An 8178-nucleotide genomic window follows, 5' to 3' on the forward strand; every position below is an offset into this window, starting at 1 on the left:
GCTCTCTTCACACTCTCTCGCCCTCTCCAGATCTAAACAAGACTTCATTGGCCTCTCTCTCCCTTCACTGCTGCTCAAAGAGCTGGCAGGATCCGTCCGCCAGGAAGGGAAGGAGGCTTAACATTGTCGCCGTCGACGAGGGACTACCGGCGCAGTTGTTCACTTTCCACCCAGCGATGGCGTGGGAGGGCCTCCGACCCCTTCTTCTTCGCCGCTGTCCCGTCGCCCATCAAACCACGCCCCAAGAACCTTAAGGTATAATTTACTTACTCCACATGCATTGCTCTAGCTGCATGTATACCATGAATCAAGGACGTGGTTCAAAGAGGAAAGGAGCGGGGGAAAGTAGTGGGAAAAGTTGTATATAGCATGAATCTAGGACGTGGTTCAAAGAGGAAATGAAGGGGGAAAGTTGTATAGCATGAATCTAGGACGTGGTTCAAAGAGGAAAGGAATGGGGGAAAGTTGTGGGGAAAGTTGTATCGCATAAATCTAGGACGTGGTTCAAAGAGGAAAGGAAGGGGCGAAAGTACTAGTTCAAAAAGGAAAGGAAGGGACAAGGCTGTAGAGTTTGAGCAGGACTAGATTTGCTGTGCTCACATCGGGAAAGGTGTCTAAAGATAACAAAATTGGGACCAACACAAATATGCTCCTTGGTTGTTTGTTCTTTGTTGCAACAGATTGTGCATGACCACAGTACATCGGTAGATGCACATGGTGCTGGTGCGTCCACTGTCCCGTGCAACTCATTAGCTGTTGTTAATCTAAGGCCCTGTTTGGTTAAAAACTCCCTAGTCCCTACCTGCTTGGTTCCAGGGACTAAACATGGACTAGAGGTTATTAAATGACATGCTAAAAGACCATGTTACCCCTAGTAATGAACTAATAGAGACAAGGTGCGATGCGTGGCAGGGGCAACTGTTGGAAAAAGTCCCAAAAAGACTCCCTCGGGGTCTTCTTTCTTTAGTCCCAAATGCCCACTTTTAGTCCCTAAAAGTCCCTCCTGTTTGCTTTAGATGGGACTGACACGGAGTTTTTTAGTCCCTACACCAAAATGTCCCTGTAAACAAACACCCTCTAATAATGCCGCTGGAAAATTGATGCAATGCCACAGTTAAAAGCAAATTACATGTTTAACGAATTATATTGTTAATATAATCTCTATGTTAATATTAATCAATGCCACCGTTTGAGAAATGCTATTGTCTTGCTTTCTTTCCCATTTAGATAAGGTAGATGCTTCTTTTTGTTGGCTTCTGTGTCATCCACCGTTATTGACCACTAATTGTTTCCTTTGCACCTCTATGTAAACAGGGTTATCTACTTCACCTTGTTGCCATTGTGACCTTTTGTTGCACTGCACAAAACACTTTTGTTTTAAGAGTGTTTTGTGCAGTTCAACCAAAATGTCACACCGACAATGTTGCTTGATTGCTTGACCTTAGTGGAACTGCACAAGAGGAGATCTTACTTCCTATCCGTTAAGGTGAATTTGGTTCAGATCTTCTTCTTGTGAGTTGTTTGAATTCCGCATCATGAGAGGTCAGTACTAGCCTTCTTTCACATGATTCTGTAGTGTGCTTTCATATGTTGTGCTACTTGTACGATAATGTTGCTTGATTTTAGTGAATTGCACAAATGGAGACAAGACTTACAATCTGTATGTGCACCGTAATATCCCATTGAGGTAAGATAAGGATATTTCACAACTGTTGGCCTGTATTTTGCCACTTTCATCAGAAATTAAGTTTAGTACTATACTTGTGATCCCTAATTGACATGCCAAATCTTACATTGAAGGCGAAGCTTGTCTGTTATTGAACCAAGTGATGAAGGGGAAGAAAAAGTGAAAGAAAAACAAAAATCAACTCCAGGTGCTGTAATGAAGCACTGGAACTGTGATGACACAAGTAATGATATAGTTTTGCATCTTAATTTATTGCTATGGCTGGAATGAGCAATTGTTTTTCCACTGATTTGATGCCACTCTTAATGTAATATGTAATTATCTCTACTTGTGCAAACAGCAATCTTCTTTGAAGATACCATATATTTTAGTGGAACTGCACAAGAAGATGTTGGAAACATTAAACTAATCAGGAGTATATAGTAAGCATGGCCACCACCGTAGATAGCAAGAGATGGTTCCGGAGAAGTGCTTCATTTGTATGCTCTACACAATAAGCCTACTGACAAAGGTTGGTACTCGCCCACTGATTTCATCCATATGATTGAGCTTTGTCATCTCTATTGGTGTTGTGCTACTGTTTAGATACTGTCATGAAAAAGTGGTATTGTCCTTGAGAAGTGCTTCATCTGTGTTGTTTTAAATATTTCCTTTCCTTTTTCAAGAAAATAGGGATGCTAGCATTTAGTAGTCCTCTTGTCTTTGCACAACAGGATCATCTTCCTCTGAAGAAGAATATGGAGTACGTGAAGTGACTAGTTCCGATTATGCCAGGATGAAGAAGCTCTGTCTATCTTCTCATCAGAAGGAGCAGTTGAAGGATGGTTACATTACTCCCCACAAGACCAAACTAACTTCAGCACAGAAGGACTGACAAATCTCCATTTTTTTGCTGTGGTGCGCGAGTACAATGTTGTTCTAGGATTCTTTCTGCTGAGTTCCATTTTTCTAAAAGTGTGCTCTACATGGACCATGTATGTGCCTGTTGAAACTGTCAATTCATAGTACAGTTTGCTTTATACTAATCACTTTTTTTATTTGTGCAAACAGGGGTGCTCAGCTTGATTTCAATGGGAACTGCACAAAATGTTCATGAATACATCGAATCATTCATTTCCACCACAAGAAAGGAGGTGCCGATAAGTTCAAGGCGTTGCAATATATAAGGGCGAAATCATACAAGCTATGCGCGAATTTGGTTGATTTTGGTGGAACTGCACAAAAAGAACAGCTGGTTTATTTAGCACGAGATGCCATGTCAATGTCCGAACTGATGGCAAACCCTGCCCATTCCACAATAGTAGGCATTTGATATTTTGGAATGGGACAACCTTGTCAAATTTTGCTCATTGATTTTAGCAAGACATGCGTTTGATATTTTCGAATGGGACGCCCTTTGCTGTCAGCAGCGTCGATCAATTTTTTTCTCTATTCTTTAGTTGTGAAGTAAATATTGCCTCTGACATGTGAGTCCCTGAGATGCATAATCATCGATTGTTTTGAATGTTCTCTATGAATTGACAGGCCTGTGTGTTTGATTTCAATGTACAGAAACGCTAAAAAGCTGCTCAAACTCTTTGTACTCCTTCTGTTCCTTTTTACTTCGCACATTGTGTAAGTGCATACTTTTTTGTATAAGATTGGTCAAAGTAGAGATACTTTGACTGCAGACAAAACTTGTATGCAGACTAGAAAGGACCGGAGGGAGTACATGTGAAACTGCTGCAAACGAGGTAATCACCCTGGGAATAATGCTAGTACGTATTGTTTTGCATGTTCATCCAATGCCGGTGATACAGGAATTCGAACTAATTGAAATAAATTCATTCATACACGGTCGGATTTCATATAAACATGCCGGATTTCATTACATTACATACATTCTTCAACTAAAAAGGGGTGCGCAGGAGGTATAATTAATTAACCGAAGCTACCCACATGTGTCCCACTGAGCCGAACAGAAGCTTCAGTGACTTAACTGCAGGTGCAGTTGCGTAACTGACATGTGCCCTGTTGGGCCCATGTGTCAGTCAGCCAACTGCACTAGCAGTTAAGTAGAAGCAGCGTTCTTCTCCAGCGCAGCTCTCCGACTCCACGTCGCCGCCAAGAAGCTAACCGACCATCAATGGTCAACCCGCCTAGCTTGGCTTCAACCGGGGGGTAGCAGCGGTGGCCTTACTTGGACCCGAGCGGCGGCGACCTACCATGTTCTACTCTTCCTCATTTTCTATGTGGCGCGGCCTCGTTGGCAGCGCGGCGGGGCCTTGGCGGAGCCGGTGATGTCCTCTGTCTCGTTGCCAACAGGGTGGGGCCTCGGCTGAGTCGGCGATGTCCTCTGCCTCGTTGTTGGCGGGGCGGAGCCGGCGGTGTCCTCTGCCTCATTGTTGGCGCCGTGGGGTCTCGGCGGAGCAGGGCCTCGTCGACGCCAGCGGAGCGGGGACTCGTCGGAGCCGGCATTGTCCTCTACCTCATCCTCGGTCTCGCTAAACAGCGCCTCGCCCGCTTCATCGCCCTCTTTGCTAGCCTCTTTGTAGGCGGCCGCAGCCTCCGCCACCTGCATGCGGTACCGCCAGTGGTTGAGGCGGCCCTTGCGGGCGGAGCGGTACGAGTCGAGCAGCGCCTCCTGCTCCGCCCGCTCCATGGCGATTTGCTCCTCCGCCTACAGGTGCTCCTAGAGGATATGGTGGTTGTAGGCGGCGTCGGCCTGCGCCTCCCTGAACTGCTCCTCACGCATCTGCCTCACCCTGTCCATATGTTGGGCATGGGCCTCGCCGATGGTCATGGTGCAATGCACCGACGAGGATGGCATGGAGGAGGGGGTTGGCGCCGGATCGTCGACTACCATATTCTCCATTGGGATGTCGTCGTCCTCCGGATGCCTGCCGGCCAGCCGGTCGGCAACAATGGCTGCCATCTCCTTGTGGTCCGTTTTCCGCCCGTCCCGAAGAGCGCTGGAGCGTGAGGAAGCCATGGTGGGCAGTAGTGGTGTGGACAGGAGAAAGGGAACGGATGCGGGTGACTACGGCTATGGCCGGCGCAGCAGTTTATATAGCAATGGTGGGCGGGCGGAGGGACGGACGTGTGGCGCCGGAGTAGCTGCCTCGACAACCGCGTATCATTAATGTGGGCGGCAGATGGACGGACGGACAGCACTTGTGCCGTTTGAAGGCGGAGCAATCGCCTGCATCGGGAAGCAGGGCGGGCGGCGCTGACTGTTTCGGGCGGAAAGCGCGTGCGGGAGAGGAGATGACTTTACTTGGAGAGGATGACAATGGGGACCCACCAGGTCCATAGCCTCACATACGCAAGTGCCTCCTTATTATATATATATATATATATATATATATATATATATATATATATAATTTATTTTGCTTCCTCCTGGTTTACTGACATCACGGTCCCAAACCATTGTCAACCTATGTAGTACTCCCTCCTTTCCGGTTTATAGGGCTTATCTAAAATTTTTAGTTTTTCCATTTTATAAGGCTCAATTTGGTTGTTTCACATCACATGTTCAGACTTCAAGGTGCATTAAATCATTGCATGCAAGTATTAAGAGAAAACTGACCAATGCATGCACTTTATGCATGCATGCATTGCAATTAATGCATTCATAAACATAATTTTTTGAGGAAAACAAGAGCATTAATTGGGTGCATTTGCAAACTATAAAAAATATTCCACCACTCATCATCTACCTTGGTTGGTGAGATTTTTTAATTGAGCCTTATAAACCGGAAAGGAGGGGGTAGCCAATAAACGAGAGAATTGCACAAGAAGCGGCCGACAGCTGGGACCAAGCAGCTCGAGCATTATTTGTGTTTTTGAGGTGCGAGCACTGCAGAGTTTTTTGATGTTTAGCCCAGATATTAATTTTTCTCCTCTGAACAACAACGAAAACATTGCTCAGGTATTAACTAGGCGGGCTGTGGCCCGTCTAGCCCAGGCCAGATATCCACCCTAGATATTAAATTTTTTTCAAGCTGAAAATGGCTAGCCCAGCTATACTTTCTTTAGGAATATCCAGGCAAGGTCAAGTTGTTATTCTCCGCCCCGCTGGGCTCCAAATCTTTCCTAGGAGGGATGCATTAGGCTTAATAAGAAAATGGGCTTTAAGAAATAATAAATGGGATGTAATTATAAAAACTGCGCACTAACTATAAATAAATGCACCAAACTTTATAAAATATTATTTTTGGATATTGAAAATTTTAATTTCATTAATTGTTGCGAGCACAATGTTTCGTTGGATTTTTACGTAATATAAATTTATATTGAAATTGTATTTAATCTGACTAGAAATTTCGGGATAAAAATATTTCGGATCCCATCAAAATGTGGGAAATTTTATTGAATTCTATTTTGAACGGTTGGTTGAAATGGGCTGGACTTTTAACAAACTGTAAATGGGTTGTAGTAAATTCCATTAGAATTCAAAAATGGGCTACACATTCTTACAAATCTCAAATGGGCTATAAGTTCTCTGCCACACACTTCTGGCCTTACTAAGTTGACGCGTCCCCTAAAAAAACAGAGTTGACGCGTATGCAGGGCTTTGTCAACTTATAGTCAACACACGATTCTAGTAGCAGTGGCCGTTGGATGTCCATCCAACGGATGCCGTGCTTCTTCTTCAATCTCGGATATTCTAGCTTCACCTGCCCAAAAAATGATTCCTCCCCCTGACATCTGTGGCGCACCGTTTCGGAAGTTGACCTGTGGGCCTACTAAGTTGACGTACCAAGGGCTTTGTCAACTTAGTCAATATAGACGATTCTAGTTGCAGTGACCGTACGATGTCCATCCAACGGCCGTCGTGCTTCTTCAACCTCTGGTCTTCTTGCTCCAGCCTCCCAAAGCAGCACCGGTCGTGCCGCCTGCTCCTGCCTCCCATGGTCGGCTGTGCTGCCGTGGAGGCCTCACTGCCCCCTACTACTCCCACCGCTGGCCAGGCCATCCCTCCACTCACCCACACCCCCTATTATTCTGCGGCGACGGCAGCGCAGCCGAACCAATGAACCCTCTTAGTCCTCTCCGTGTGTGCATCCACTGTCGCGTCTTCCCCGGCTCCGCGGCGTCCCCTTCCTAGGCCTCGACGTCGTCCACCGCCCTGGTGCTCTCAGCACGGTGTGGTCAACGTGGTCAAGGAACGACTTCCATCGGACGTGGACTGTACGTGGAGAGGCTGATAGCTGGGTCTACGGCAGCCGCAAGGAAGTGCCTCCTTATTACGCGCAAAATAATTATTCCTCCACCTGACAGCGGAGACCCACCGGACGGGCCACCGTATTTCATGAAAAAAATGATTCGCCCCCTGACTGCTGGGACCCATGAGCTACATCTTCCCACACAAGGAAGTGCGTCCGAGAAAAAAATGATTCTCCCCCCTGACTGCTGGGACCCACCAGCTACATCTTTGCACGCAAGGAAGTGCCTGACAGTTGGGACCCACCTGTCGAAGCGTACGTAGCGTTGTCATTCTGGTCGCGAACGTGTACGTACATATATACTGGTGGATGTAGAGGCGTGCACGTGTCGTAGTAGATGCGCATACGTCTCATAGTAGAGGCGCGCATGTAGCATGTAGACGTATGTACAGCGGCCAAGGTGCAAGAAAGAAAATACGGCCACGTATGTGTACATATGGGCGGGGTCTCGAATGCCTACTCGCGCATACGTATGGCCAGGGCTCGTGTACATGGCTGGGTCGGAACGGAGAAACAGCGTCGTCGTCGTGTTCATGGGGAGGCAATGGAATGTGTCGTGTTCATGCGGAGGCAACGGAATGCGTCATGTTCATTGGGAAGCAACGGAACGCGTGGGAGCCAACCGCTGGGTCGGAACGGAATGTGTGGTTGTGTTCATCGGGAGGGCTTGGACGGAACAGGCGATGAAAATGAGGCCTGGCGTACCACAGAACGGAGGAAATGGCCTTGTGTTCGACCGCCCACATTCAAAACGGGATCCTGTTCATCGGGAGGGGTCTGGCGTACCGCAAAACGGACGAAATGGACCTCCCACGGTCGAAACAGGGGTCATGTTGATCGGGAGGGGTGTGGCGTACCGCAAAACGGAGGAAACGGACCTCCTGAGGTCGAAACGGGGGTCCTGTTTATCGGGAGGGGTGTGGCGTACGGCAAAAGGGAGGAAACAAACTTGTGTTGGAGCGCTACGGTCGAAACGGGGGTCCTGTTGATCAGGAGGGGTGTGGTGTACAGCAAAACGGGAATCCACGGGATACTATTCATCTCGACCGTCGACCTCCTCCAGCCTCCACGGGCTACCGTCGACCTCCTCCAGCCTCCACGGGCTCCTGTTCATCCAGCCTCCACCGCACGCTACTCCACCGGCTACTGTTCAACCACCCCTCCACGGGCACCCCTCCACCGTGTACTGTTCATCCAGCCCTCCACACCACGGGGTCCTGTTCAACCACCCCTCCACGGGCACCCCTCCACCGTCTACTGTTCATCCAGCCCTCCACCACA

This window comes from Triticum dicoccoides, chromosome 4A (genome assembly GCF_002162155.2).
Source record: "Triticum dicoccoides isolate Atlit2015 ecotype Zavitan chromosome 4A, WEW_v2.0, whole genome shotgun sequence".
NCBI classification, from domain to species: Eukaryota; Viridiplantae; Streptophyta; class Magnoliopsida; order Poales; family Poaceae; genus Triticum; species Triticum dicoccoides.